This window comes from Mirounga leonina, unplaced genomic scaffold (assembly GCF_011800145.1).
Source record: "Mirounga leonina isolate KUSES-001 unplaced genomic scaffold, KU_Mleo_1.0 Mir_53, whole genome shotgun sequence".
Classification (NCBI taxonomy): domain Eukaryota; kingdom Metazoa; phylum Chordata; class Mammalia; order Carnivora; family Phocidae; genus Mirounga; species Mirounga leonina.
In genome coordinates this window covers 32,302,393-32,316,726 of record NW_023270807.1, presented here as the reverse complement: position 1 = coordinate 32,316,726, position 14,334 = coordinate 32,302,393, and the positions used below count along the sequence as shown (strand labels likewise).

Genomic DNA, 14,334 nt, shown 5'->3' with positions numbered 1-14,334 from the left:
ATTAGCAAACTGAGTCCAACAATACATTAAAAAAGTCATTCACTGCAATAAAGTGGGATTCATTCCAGGGATCAAGGGTGGTTCAGTATTCATAAGTCAATCAATGTGATACATCACATCAATAAGAGAAAGGATAAAAACCAAATGATCATTTCAATAGATGCAGAAAAAACATTTGACAAAGTATAAGATCCATTCATGAAAAAAATCCTCAACAAAGTGGGTTTAGAAGGAACATACCTCAACATAATAAAGGTTATATATGAAAAACTTATAATAAAGGCCATATAGAACCTCATACTCAATGGGGAATAACTGAGAGCTTTTCCTGTAAGGTCAGGAACAAGACAAAGACGTCCACTCTCATCACTTTTATTCAATATAGTACTGGAAGTCCTGGCCACAGCAGACAACCGAAAGAATAAAAGGCATCCAAATTGGTGAGGAAGAAGTAAAACTTCCCGTATTTGCAGATGACATGATATTATATATAGAAAACTTGAAAGTCTCTACCAAAAAATTACTAGAACTGCATTTAGTAGGATCACAGGATATAAAATCAATATACAGAAATGCATTGCATTTCAATGCACTAATAATGAAACAGTAGAAAGAGAAATTAAGAAAAAAATCCCATTCACTATTGCACCAAAAATAATAAAAAACCTAAGAATACACTTAACAAAAGAGGTGAATGACCTATATGCTGAAAACTATAAAACGCTGATGAGAGATATTGAAAATGATACAAAGAAATTGAAAGACAGTCCATGCTCTAGATTGGAAGAACAAATATTGTTAAAATGTCCATACTACCCAAAGCAATCTACAGATTTAATGCAATCCCTATCAAAATACCAACAGCATTTTTCATAGAACTAGAACAAACAATCCTAAAATTTGTAGGGAACCACAAAAGGTCCCAAATAGCCAAAGAAATTTTGAAGAAAAAAAACAAACCCGGAGCCTTTAAGTTATATTACGGAGCTGTAGTAATTGAAACAGTATACTGCTGGCATAAAAACAGATACATAGATCAATAGAAGAGAATATAAAACCCAGAAATAAACCCACAATTATATGGTGAAACGAATATAACACTTATGTGTTATAATACTGTATGTTCACTATACTGGAATTAAAATTTAAAAAAAGCTTTTACTACAAAGAAGTGCATATCTATACTTTATACAGATAAATTTAATAGCACACCTATATACCCATCTATAAGTATTCCTTTCCTTATTAAAATCAATAAAATAAACACACACCGCCGTATTTTCCTTTCTTTTCTATTGGAGTTATTATGCCCTCTATATCAACTTTTCTTGAATTTTCAAGGATATTTTTAAAAAAATACAGATTTCCTCTAATTCTGATCAAGTTGTTACACCTTGGCCAAAAGGAGTGTCATTAAGTTGTCCCTTATTCTTTAGCACTACCCCCATCATCCTTGAAAAAGGTTGCTTGCTTTCCAGCAAGAATAAGAGCTTCTTTATTCATTTTGAATTTTGCATTGCTCATGATAGAATCATGCTCTCCTAGGAACCTTGGTGTTTCTCTGTGGAAACAAGTGTAAGACCAGATTTAAGCACAGGAGTGTGTCATGGTATATACACGCACTGCTGCTTCTTTTAGCCACTTTTCATATGGTGTTAGAAAAAATATATTTTTTAAGATATAAGTTTACTTTAATTTTTCCAATAAAACACCATAAATTGCTGCTGCCTTACATTTCTTAAAAGAATGACTTCAAACCAGATTGACATACTCCATAGTCTTAAGCCCCTGAGAAATTATTTTCCATCAGCCTATATCCCAATGTAGTAAGGGGCCTTTTACCTGGGCCAGGCTCACATGTCCTTCTTCACTGCTGGAGTTGCTGGGGTCCCACAGTGCCAAGACCATCCCTTGTCATCTAATTGCTTGCTATCCATAGCACCACATCTGTTCATAAATTAAATCTGAAGTTTCCAATCATTGAATGATTTCTTCGATCTGCTGAACAATGAAAATGTCCTCATGGAAAAGTCAAGAATTTTCAGACATTTTGCTTTTAGCAGAATTATATTTCTGGCAGATTATTACATTTGCATATCTCTTTTTCCTCTGTAAATAAAATGTCCTTACCAGTGAAATGCCCTTTTAAGAATTAGACCGTTTCTCAAGTTACAAAGCTTTAGAGAGGTACAGTGGGAAGGACTCTCGTCCACTCCTTCCAGATTTTTCAGCAACATTTCTGAAGGATCCCTGCTAGTAAACAAGAATAGGAATGTGGACCCACAGACAATTCATTTAGTAAATACAGGTCCTGGAGGGCAGCAGCTATTCTCCTCTTAGTATTTCCCCGGAGGACTTCTATTCCCTGAACAGAACACTTTTTCCTGCCATACTAAGAGGCACTTAGTCCTTTGGCAAAACCTGTTTCCTTCTCTGAGGTGTCCTCTGCTGTTCAGTATCATCCAAATATTTCCTGGAACAAATAGCCTAGAGATATTATAGTCATTAGCTTAATAAGCAGGTATCACAAAATGAGCGCTATGGTTACATATTATCTCAGTTAATCCTAACAACAACCATTTGCAATACTATTGCTTTTATTTCATTTTCCAGACGAGATAACACAAGCCTTGAGTTGAATTAACCCAGCTTGGACGGAACAGTATAAGGATTAGAACTCGTAGAACCAACCCTGAGTTTGTATTCTTATTCCTTATTCCTTTTCATCCTTGCTTATATCCCAATTTCACATTTAGAGAATGTGCCCCCCCAAACAGATTTTATATTCCATTAGCCTAATCATCACCAATTCAATTTAGATACCATCTTAGCAACAGCCACCATTCCTTATTTTTAAATTGTAATTGACAGTAACCTAGAAACCACACGCTGTTTCCAAACTATGCCCATTAAGTTTACATAACATCAAACATTCAACTTCTCCTATTGTTCACCTGTAGCTTCCCTTCTGGCCTTTTATCAGTGAAATCAATTACAACTTCATGTTCTTGCCTTTCATGTGTTGTCAAATCCATTCTCACACTACACGCTTAGGCTAATTGTGTGAATTCCGTTTCCCGGAGTTACTGGCTTTGAAAGGTTGCTGAGCTCTTTCACCACCTGGTCACCAGCACACACACAATCTTCCTAAGATGATACCTTGGCCTCATTTTGATTAACTCTTTTCTGCTACTCTGGGGGAATTTCTTCTTCTCTCAGTTCCAGTTTTCCTTTTCACCAGCAACTTCATATTTGGCACCAATGTTGATTTGGCCAGAGCATGTGAACAGAAGATTAGTGAAGTTGAAACTTGAAAAAAAAAAAAAAACTATACGAATCAATGTCTTGGAATACAGATATTTCTTATGCACAAAAGGTAGGAAAGAAGAGCAAAGGTGCAGCAGAAACCAACATCTATATAATATATAACTTGTATTCTCTTGGACTGAGTCTCTCGACATTATGGAGACATCTCCATTGTATTGACATTCGATGGACTTTCATAATGGATAGCATTAAGAGTCTTTTGTATCTCACCTCTATTTCACTCCATTTTATTCCCTAAAGTATGCCTTAAATTCTCACATGTAACATAGTTCTGACTGTCAAAATTATGAATATCAAAAACAACAAAATATCAAAGAATGCCTTCTAAGTAGCATAATGCACTTTGAATGGGTACTTTTAAAACATTTCCAGCATGTATAAGAGAATTCTAAATTGGGAAGAGACATAAAAGTCACCTAAAACAATCCCTTCATTTTTCACATAAGAAATTTAGGTATTTGCTTATAGGAAATAATGGGAACAGCTATTAGTTAACAAGAATATATTCAATCAATAATAGTAGTTCTGAAGTCCCTGATCAAGTTCAAAAGCAAATTTTAAACTTCTACATTGAGAAATAGTGGGAAAAAGTGAAAATGTCAGGATTCACTCACTGCATTTCTGAAACAATACTGGCTCCATCTGGTGGTCAAAGTAATGACTTCCAGTTAATAGCATCTGTGTTTATGATTAATGAACGAACTATGCTTTCTTGAATTGGAAATGTCCGATTGCATCCAAGTAATTGAAGAATTTAAAACATAAATGTAGTCTCAAGAATGTTACCATTTCTACCTGTGATTAGCCTCTTCCAAAGAATATCATGATTAATACATTGTTGTTTAAACTGGAATTGAAAAAGAGGGAAAAAAATCCAGTAGAGAAAAATTAAGGTACTTCTTCAACCATCTTCCAAGAGAAATTTGTGTTCAACCGAAAATATATATTTATCATTTAAAAACATCAATAAAAGCCATTACTTTTTTAATCAAGGCAATATAATTAGTACCAATTTATTATTTAATATACATTGTCAATTAAGATGTAAAACACACATAAGTTATTTAGTGATTCTAAAAAGCCATGGGAGATTTACACTTTACTATCTTTTTTTCCTCTTCTTTGAACTAATAAACTAAATGTAGTGAGAAATTGTTCTATTCCAATAGGAAGGAGAAACTCATTTTGTGTTTTGTGTAGGGGATCTTGCCTGAGGTTCTGTAAAAAAATACCATTTCAAGTCAAACTTTTTGTGTCTGTGCACATTCAAGAACAAGAAACCTCAACTTGCTTCAGATTCTCAGAGTAGTTTCTGGCACCTTAATTGTTTATGAAACCCTGAGAATTAGTTACACAAGTGGGTTCAGGTTATGAAAATTAATCAGTTGTGCACTTAAGATAAGCTTATAAGTCATCCTTAAAACACATTTTTAGAAGTTTATGAATCATTGTTTTAATGTTCCCAAACTAAATATATAATAATAAACCATCACCATGTGCTGAGGTAAATACATGGCAAAGGTTATTAACCTTTTGAGGATCAGTTTTTCTAATGGCAAAGTACGAATCACTTCCCTTGGATGGTTGAGCAAACTACTATATAAAATAAAAATTGTCTGAATCTTGATCCCTGTCTCTGAAATCCACCCATGCTGCCTCTCACTAGTTCTTCCTTACCCGCTAGTCAGAGGATGCTTGGAATCACTGATACACTGCCCGAGGAGCGGGAACACATGCTTACTCTCACTATCGCACAAGAAAAGAAACTTGGAAAACAAAACGAAAGATGTGCACACTTTAGATAATGTTACAGCACCGAAGTCAAAATGCGGCTTTGCAGCGCCTCAGTGCTGGTTACCTATTTCTTGCCTCTCGGCTCCAGATGCACCTTGTTTTCCTGCTCTGTGGACATGAATAGGGGCCCTTTAAATGATTCCCTCTGACAGCTGACCCTGAGGCTTTAGGAGAGGCTGCTGGAGAGACGTTTCAGGAGAACCAGTTTTGCTTCCCGGGTCCGGAAGACTCGCTCAGCAGGTTCCCGCTGCGTTGGTGGCTTCTCCAGCGGCAGGCGTAGGCGGTGCGCACAGCACCTCCAGGGGTCAGCTTCCCCGGGCCACGGCAGTCAGCAGCACTCAGCGGCAAGCAGCTTCCCACAGCCACCCTGCCCTCCCAGCCAGGGCCTCAACTCCTGCGGCCCTTGTGGCAGCTCTGCGGTCCAGCACCTACAGTGCGTGGTGGTCAGCGGCACCCAGAGGCCAGCTTCTTGCCCCAGGCCTCCCCCGTGTGGTTTTGCTGCTGGGTGCCCCCTGTGAGAGAGCTCGTCCGGAGCCTATCCGATTAGAGGGAAACACGGGAAAGCAGAACTGAAAGATACAGAAACAGAGGTTGCTGATCACAGCATCTGACGACCTGGATCTGGTCTCTGGCTGCAACTCTCCGAGGTTTTCAGAAACACCAGAGTAAATGCCCTAAGTAAGTCTGAGTCTGCTCTGTCACTTGCCAAAATAGTGGGTTATTGCAAGAGATTTGTTTAACTGAGGCCCTTAGGTCATAGAGGGCTAATTCAGTTTCCTAGGTCAAAGTCCAAGAAAATTCAGTCAGGTATCTATTAAGCACTGACTGTGTACACAGCACTCTATGCTAGATATGCAGATAGGTTTCTCCCATGAACTGGCTAAAACATTGACCAGCAGATCCAGGCTTACATCCAACAGTTCAGCAAACCCGGCAGCAAGAGATCTCCTCTTTCCAAAAAATTCCAGAGACGTTCTGAGGCTCGTACTCATTAGATGGATCTGTGTTTTTATGCTAGAGAAGGAGCACTAGAAGGATTAAATCTGAAAAGCGTTTCAGTGATGGTTGATGTTATTACCAGAGCAGACACTTCTACCCTTTGATGTTCGGTAACAAAGTTATACTGCTCTGGGTCAGACAATCTTGCTTAGAATATTTGGAAAAACACTTGCCAAAATGGCCAAACACAGTTTTTGATGCTGCAATTTTTTTTGCAACCCTTTTCCTATTGTTTCTCACTCTTTTTCTAGTTGATGACGGTTAGAAATATTGAGATAGAAGTAAACTGTAAAAATTCAGCTCTGACTTGAGACAGATCAAAAACGTGCAAGTGTAGCTGATTAAAGGTTAGAGTCTTGGGCTCTGCTCTGTCTCCCTAACAGCACCATTAGCATGCTGCCTACACTGACATGTCTCCCGTCACCTAATATGATTGATTAAAGGATACATTTTAGAATTTCACCACTGTCTTTGTTTTTATTTTTTATTTTCTAGACTGCTTGTCACCGGCCCCAGATCCATGAGAGGTTTGTATAAAATATAAAAGCAAATTTTAAAAGAAATACAATGTGTGACACAGTGACAAAAGCCAGAAAATTGTGCGTTCCTACGGACATGCCACTCTTCCTTCAGGTCTCTGCTTTGTTGTTCTCAGCTGGGAGAGTGACAGGCTGAACGGCCTGGTGTTTGTCAGTGGATGTCACAACCATGATATTTAAACATAGGCCTTTTTGTAGTTCTTTTCTTCCATCCAAAGTCTTTTTGGAAATGTGCCAAATATACATTTACTCAAATAAATACAAAAGGTCAAGTTTTCTCCTCTGCTTTCCCATTTAAAGCAAAATATTTTTTCTTTATTTATTCAGGGAAGTGTTAAGTTCATTATTTTTATCGTGCCACAATATGCTGCTGGGTTACAATCCATTACTAATGTCAGTTTTTATCGTCTAATCTGTTTTCACGTGTTGAAATTTTCTCCTAGATGCCTCTATTTGGCAAACTTAATTTTTGTTTATTTTTTTTTTCTTTTGGACTTAAAATTCAAAACTCAGTGCCCATATTTTTAAAAGTTTTAGACTTCTTTTTTTGGTTTTGTTATGAATGTTTTTGGAGGGGGAAATGTGTTTAGAGTAATGGTTACATGGCAATCGAATTAAATTAAAGCTATCTGTCATATAATCTTATTTTTTAAAATGTATCATTTTACATAAATCTATCAAAAGATAGATTCATATAAACTTAGACTACTACTAATTTGTGTTACGGTGTACTGTATGTTAGCAGCAAACTGTCAGGAGAAGTACAGTTTCTAAATGATTCAATAATAAAACAACGTATTTGGGTGTTGCTTATTGGCACTTTGTCCTAAAAGTTAACATTTGCTCTTTTTCTGAAATGAACATTAGGCATTACAAAATTAGAACCTGTTTTTCAAATATTCTAAAATAAAATAACATCACTCCAAAGTGAACAGAATAGATCTAACCCGTTCCCATTCTCTTCTCTCATCAAAAGGTCACTTTGTTGACTGACCAGGTGTAGCACTTTTGACAAGGACACTGAGATTTCTGTAGTTTCTAAGGGTATACAATTGACTCAATGAGTGCCTCACCCCAGAAGGCAGTAAAAGAAGAATGTAAGCAGTAGTTTCACTTGCTGGGAATTTAAACATCTGCAAATAGTTAAAAATGTAAATATCTAACAAAATTGAGTTATAGTTGGTCTACAATTAGTTACACATTATTATTTAGATCATAGTAATTTTTATCCGGATATCTTCTATTGCCAAAAGGAACTGAAGGTGTTCACAACAACATATATGCTATTAAAATTATCAGGATAAAATATCATAATCCCAGAAAGGAGATATTAAGACAGTCATAGCATGAAAAAAAAGGCCAAGAGCAGATAGTATAAATTTTGCCGGCAAGGCAAAAAACAAAGCATAATATATTATATAATGATCATCCAACTAAAGGAAGTACAACCATTCAAAAGAGACAAACGTTTCCAAGTACTAATCTCTAAAGACATTGTTTCAAAGTTTATGGAAGGAAAACTTAAATATATTACCGTCTATAAAAGTTTTTCAAAAATACCAAAAACCTAACACATGACCAGCTTTCACTTAGTAACCACGGATGATAGCCAAGGAATAAATGTTAAGCCCTCCTCTTGTGAAAACATGTTTATGAAGCACTAAAGTATATTTTTTAGGTAAATGATTTCAATTGATAGGTAGGTCATACATAGAAAAGATCAAGGATAAAATGGCTTGTAGCTCAGTGGTTTCAAACTGTTCTGGGCCAAGCCCTAGAAACTCTGTGCTGGCACCTCCAGTCTGAGCTAGTTGTGCTCCTGGAATTCTCTCTTCTCACCCTGTCCCTCATTTCAACAAAAACAGCTCCACTTTTATGCATTTTAGGCTTCTGCATGAGATTGCATTTAGGCACAGTTTTCAAACTTAATAGGGATTATCAAAATGGTTATTTTAGGCTATTCAGATTCGACTTCAGGTAGTCTTTATTCAGCATGTTTTTTCAACATTACTTAGTAATTCTTAGAACAACGCTAGAAGGAAGTCATTATTATAGCCATTTTACTGAAAAGAGAAAACTAAGATTAGCAGTTTACTGTAAAAACTCAGCAACAGCCAGGTAGAACAGATGCATAGAACAAGGTATGGAGAAAAGGGTACAGATCTTCCATGCCCTGTCTAGGCGTGACACTCTCCCCAAATCTCCACATGTTCACCAATTCAGAAGTCCTCTGAATCCTTTCCTTCTGTTTTTTACAGAGGCTTCATTACATAGGTACAATTGATTAAATCATTTGACCATTCTCCATGATTTAACCTCTAGCTCCCTCCCCTCTGGGAGATCAGGGAATGGGGCTGAAGTTCCAACCTTCCAATCACATGGTTGGTTCCCCTGGCAACCAGCCACCATCTTTAGGTGCTTTTCAAAAGTTATCTCATCAACCTAAATTCAGTTATAGTTAAAAGGGGTTTGTTAGGAATGTCAAAGCACCTTTATTGCTCTCAGCACTTAAGAAATTCCAAGAATCTTAGAAGCTCTGTGCCAGAAATGAGTATGAAAAACAAATATAAATTTCATATTGTAGATCACAATATTACATACCCCAAGTGTATGGGGCTTCCTATTTGGCCCTTCCTGCAGAGGTATGGAGGTATGGAGGTTCTACAGATGAATGAGTGTTTCCTCTTAACATCGGCCAGTACAAATAGTTTTTGAGCTTACAAGTTATAGATCCAGCTGGCAAGAGAGACCATATTTTACTATTCCCTGGAAGCAGATTCTGATTGGTCCAGTTTGAGTCTGAGTCTAATTGTCTGTGACCAGGGCCTATGTGATTATATCATATAAAATGGGCTACCAACAGTCCACCAGTGTGATGGGGGGAGGCAGACAAGGGAGTCTGTGCACTGGTCAGAGGCCACAACAGGCGTCCACGAGGAGTGTAATCAAAAATAGAGTTTAAAAAGACTTTTAGATTATAGGACCAGAATCTGTCCACAGTAGGTAACAGAAATAGGTAATGTTAAATGGCAAGATTTATATATACGTGTGCCCAGCGCACCCCCCACCTCTCCTTGATTAAGAGGTTTCTAGTTCTGAATGCTCAGGCTCTCTCCCTTCCACATTCTCCAGGGAGGGATAGTTTATTGCTAAAGAGCAATTTAGACTTTTGTGATGCAGAAGTAGGAGAGGAGAGATTAGTGTGTGACCTAGAGCTGCTGAAGGACTTTTTGGGGAAAGAAATACTTGGGTGTTACTGCATGGAGTGGAGGCAAAGTAGATGAGAGGAAAAAAAACAAAACAAGGGGTTTTAAAAAGCATTTATGTGCAGTGCTACATATTTCATTATGTTTAGTGACCAAAAGAAAATTATTGCAACCATTAGAGAAATACTTTCGACCGGTGAAGTGTGTTTTTGGACTCATAATGCCACACTCAGGCTAAATCACACGGATCATGGCTTCAGTAAATCTCAATGAGTGGGGAGAGACATTGGAGCTCCTGTGAGGGCATTGTGCAATAACTGGACACCTAAGCAGAGACATCTTGAACAGCTGAAGATCCGGAATTAGAGTTCAAATGAGAGGTCAGTCCTAGAGATACATTCGGAATTTATATAAATAGAGCTAAAAGTGAACCTTGAGACTGAATTAGTTAGGCACATAAAGGGAAAAACAGACTGTGAGGGACTAAGCCTCATAAAAAAAAAAACTAGAATTGCAAAGCACAGAAAAAAAGAAGACATAAAATGTAGAAATATTAAGAACTATGAAGCTTATAATGAGAGAAGCCAGAGGAAAATGTTCTAGGAACAAAGACGAAGTCACATAAGAGTTTTAAAGAACACAAGAATTTACCTCGTTCAGTCTCCTGCACTAAAAAACATCCATTTAAGCATCTTTGGCAGATGTTCTTCTGGCCTCTGGATGAACATTTCCTACTAGGGGAAGCCCATCTCAAAGGTGTCCACTCCATTGCTGAACCATGCAAGATACAGGGTTATATCTTGCATACTCAATGGGGACTATATTTTCCCCTAACAGAGAAAACTGATTCTTAAAGGGTACCCTCAAAAATCTTACTATTCTTATATGTATATATATACCACTAAGAAAATTTCATTGTTGGGTGTGGGCAGTGATTAGAAAAAAAAAATGTCTTCAAGGCCTCCTTGATGAAAAATAGTTGAGAACCATGGTTTATATCAATTTGTGGTAACAAATCCCAGTGGCTTAAAAGAACAACACGGATGTTGCTACAAGTCCTTCCTGGAGAGCAAGGGATGCGATGCTAGTGGTTTCTGGGGTGTCTGCTTGCACGGCTATTCTTGGACACAGGCTGACAAGGCTGTGGAGTTTTGTGGCTGGTCCGATTATGGAACATTTCTTTGATGGGGTGGAGAGAAACTGGAGAATCAAGGGCACTTACTATCTCACACTAGAAGTCACACCCATCTCTTCTGCTCATATTTCATTGGCCAGAATAAGATACAAGCACTGTCTAAATTCAAGGGGACCAGGAAATATAGGGGAAGAACTGAATATTTGGCAAGCATCACAATGTCTGCCATAGAGTTGCCACATGGAGCTGAAATCTACCTCTCTATAAAGATCTCATAGAGACCTTTGTTTTGCATCTTTGACAACATATTGTCACTTTATTCCTCTTCTACAAAAAAGAAAATTCTCTCTAAATTCCTTTCACCATTTCTGCAATGAGAATATTATCAACACATTTGTCAAACTGTCTTTCTCCTCAAGATTCTATAATTTGTCAATAACCATTTTTTAAAGCTCCTTATGGGATCACAGTCCTTAGTGGGGTACATGAGGCTGTGGCCCCAAATCTACATATGAATTCCTCAGTGCAGTCAAATGTTTTTTATTTTGTCACATCATTCTGTGCACTGATGCTAAGCTTAAGGTCAGTCAGAATCCAGGGCTACTTTTTACACAGCCTGCAGCAAAGCAAGAAACTATATGTTTTATCAAGGATTAGAAATTGGTGGATAAAATTTATAAATGTGTCATTTAAATAATGCACTTCCAATAACAGACATATTTATTTGTTTGATCTTTTGTGTAACAGAAGTTGAAAATAACAATAGCAAAAGCAATCACTGTTTAAAACCAATTATAATTTATGATTTAAAATTGACCTGGGTTTTTGTTGTTTGTTTTGTTATGTTTTATTTTAAATAAAAATGCCTTCACTTCACTTCATGGAGTGACCGAGGTATGCCCCAACCACAATGGCTAATCAAGTAGGTAAAAATCAAGTGGCTGTGGTTTTCAGCAGCTTTTATTCTCAAGATAGTGTCCCAAATTTCTTCTTGATTTTAGTGACAATTATGATTGTACCTCTTGTCCCTTTTTGTACCTTTTTCCCACATCAAAATTTATCTTCTCATTTTCTAGATAAAAAAATACTTATGTGCATGGCACTTCGTAACTATTGAGAATAAACTTTATGAATAAAATTTTCATCATACAATAAAGTTTCTTATCTCCTTTCTGGCCTTCAAGGATGTTACATACTGAGAGGGAGACAGAAAGAGACACACACAGAGAGAGAGGGTGAGAAAGAGAGCGAATGAATAACCCAGACAAGCATTAAAAGATTTGCAGAAGCAACTAATAGAATTAGAATTTACATGGACTAGAATCACAGAAAAAATCCATGAAAGGAGAGAGCCTTCAACTTTATTTAAAAGAAAGAATATTATTTGAAAAAGTATGCTGATTGGCTGGGGCAAGGCATTCCACATTTTTCCACATTTGAGATATGTTATGAACAAAGGTAAAGTGGTAATGAGAAGAAGTTGCATAACGCAGGGGACAATGAGTAGAGAAACTCCACCCAAAATCCAGAATTTGTGCTAAGAGCAGTGACAAATTTAAAAAGACGTTTCAGTCACAGGTTATGATCTCAGGGTCATGAGATCAAGCTTAGCATTGGCTCCATGCTCAGCAGGGAGTCTGCTTGAGATTCTCTGTCTCTGCCCACCCCCCCCCCAACTCTCATGCTCGCATGCTCACGCACTCTCTCTCTCTTAAATAAATAAATAAAATATTTTTTTAAAAAAGATGTTTGAGTCATATTATGCTGGCAAGACTTTGGACTTGATGTCAAAGAGCCACTAAAGACTTCTGTGGAGAGCAGTGACATGATCAAAGGCAATTTTTATGATAAATATTATGACAGCAGTATCTAAGATGGATTGGGGTAGAGATACAATGGCAATAGAGTGAGGAATTAGAACCTGAATGCAATGATCCAGTGTTATATGACAAGAGCCTGGATTGGGGACTATAGGAGAGTAAGGGAAACAAAAATAAATATTAGATATAGGAAAGTTCATAAAGGGATGACTAAGTCTCTTTATTAATTAACAGCAATATGGGAAAGAATAGAAAAGAGACTTCAAGTTAATATGCTTGCCTAAGATGCTGAGTGAAATACCCCCCTCCCATTTTAGCCACTAAGAAATGCCCCACAACTGTAAAATTAAATCCATAGATGAGCTGAACTAAAAGGTCAGAGTGGCAATAGGGAGGTGAATCTGAAGGCTTAACAAAAGAATTGGATGGGCACTAACACTTGCCCTAGGAAGGTCACTGGGAGCTGGAATTGAACTTGTGATATGCAGCCTAGAACAGAAAGGGATGCCCTTTAGGTAAAACAGATATGAGAAAACCTGCACACACCAGGCCCTAGGAAAGCATTAGACAGGAAAAGTGCTAGACTAGGAAAGCAGCAAAGACAGATTGCCAACTTCCCAGAGCCATGGGTAGAAAATATTTATCAATGGGAAATACAGAAAGCAGGCCTGAGACACACACATGCATAGTCTGAATTAAAGCAAGCCATGCAATATAGAAAACCTTTTCTGAAAGACTATCTGGTACCAGTGAAAATCCTTTAGTGTATTTCCATACACATTTGCATATACAAATCACTCTCTAAGTTTTCTCATCTAACCCTGGAGACCCCGCAATGCACTCAGTCAAAGAGATCACTATGAGAGATAGCAGAAGGAAAAAAAGAAAAAATGAGAATTTATAATTGTGAAACAGAAGATAATAGATTTTTTAAAAAGGCAAAGTCAACAATGATTGGACAATCAAACTTAAGTAACCAGAAAAACAGCTAAACCACCTATAGAAACATTTCTCATCTTTCTTACACCAGGAGAAAAGGCCTCAAAGCAAGAGAGAGTACAAAGAAAACTAAGAAAAGGGAGAGCCAAAGAGGCATAACCTGAAATTCTATGCCTAAGTTCAGCTCAAGTCTGGCTGATCTCTTTACTACACATTCATGGAACAAACAGAAAGCAGCTTGCAACTAAGACTGAAGTGATATCTGAATTGTCAACCACTATAGGCATGAAAGTGTGCAATTTGAGTTTAACCAAGTTAGTTGCCTACTAAAACAACAACTTCAACATACTTGAAGAAATATAACAGAATCTAGAGTCTGCACAATATAATATTCACAATCAACCATGATATTATACAAAATTATTCACCATACAAGAAAGTATGACCCCTTCCTAAGGAAAAAGACAATCAAGAAATGTCAACTCAGAAATGACACAGATGTTGGAATTATCAGGTAAGAACTGCAAAAGAGCTATTATAATTTTGCTCAGTGGGGTAAAGGAACATATTCTCAT

General features: G+C 37.2%; 1 long non-coding RNA gene across 1 annotated transcript in view; it reads right to left on the bottom strand.

Moving 5' to 3' along the window:
* LOC118001258 overlaps window positions 1-2,175 on the bottom strand; it is a 49,381-nt gene extending 47,206 nt beyond the window's left edge. Inside the window, exon 1 of the long non-coding RNA XR_004676662.1 lies at window positions 1,843-2,175. This is a non-coding gene — a long non-coding RNA (uncharacterized LOC118001258). The remainder of the gene's footprint in view (window positions 1-1,842) is intronic.
* Between the last annotated feature and the right edge of the window lie 12,159 nt (window positions 2,176-14,334).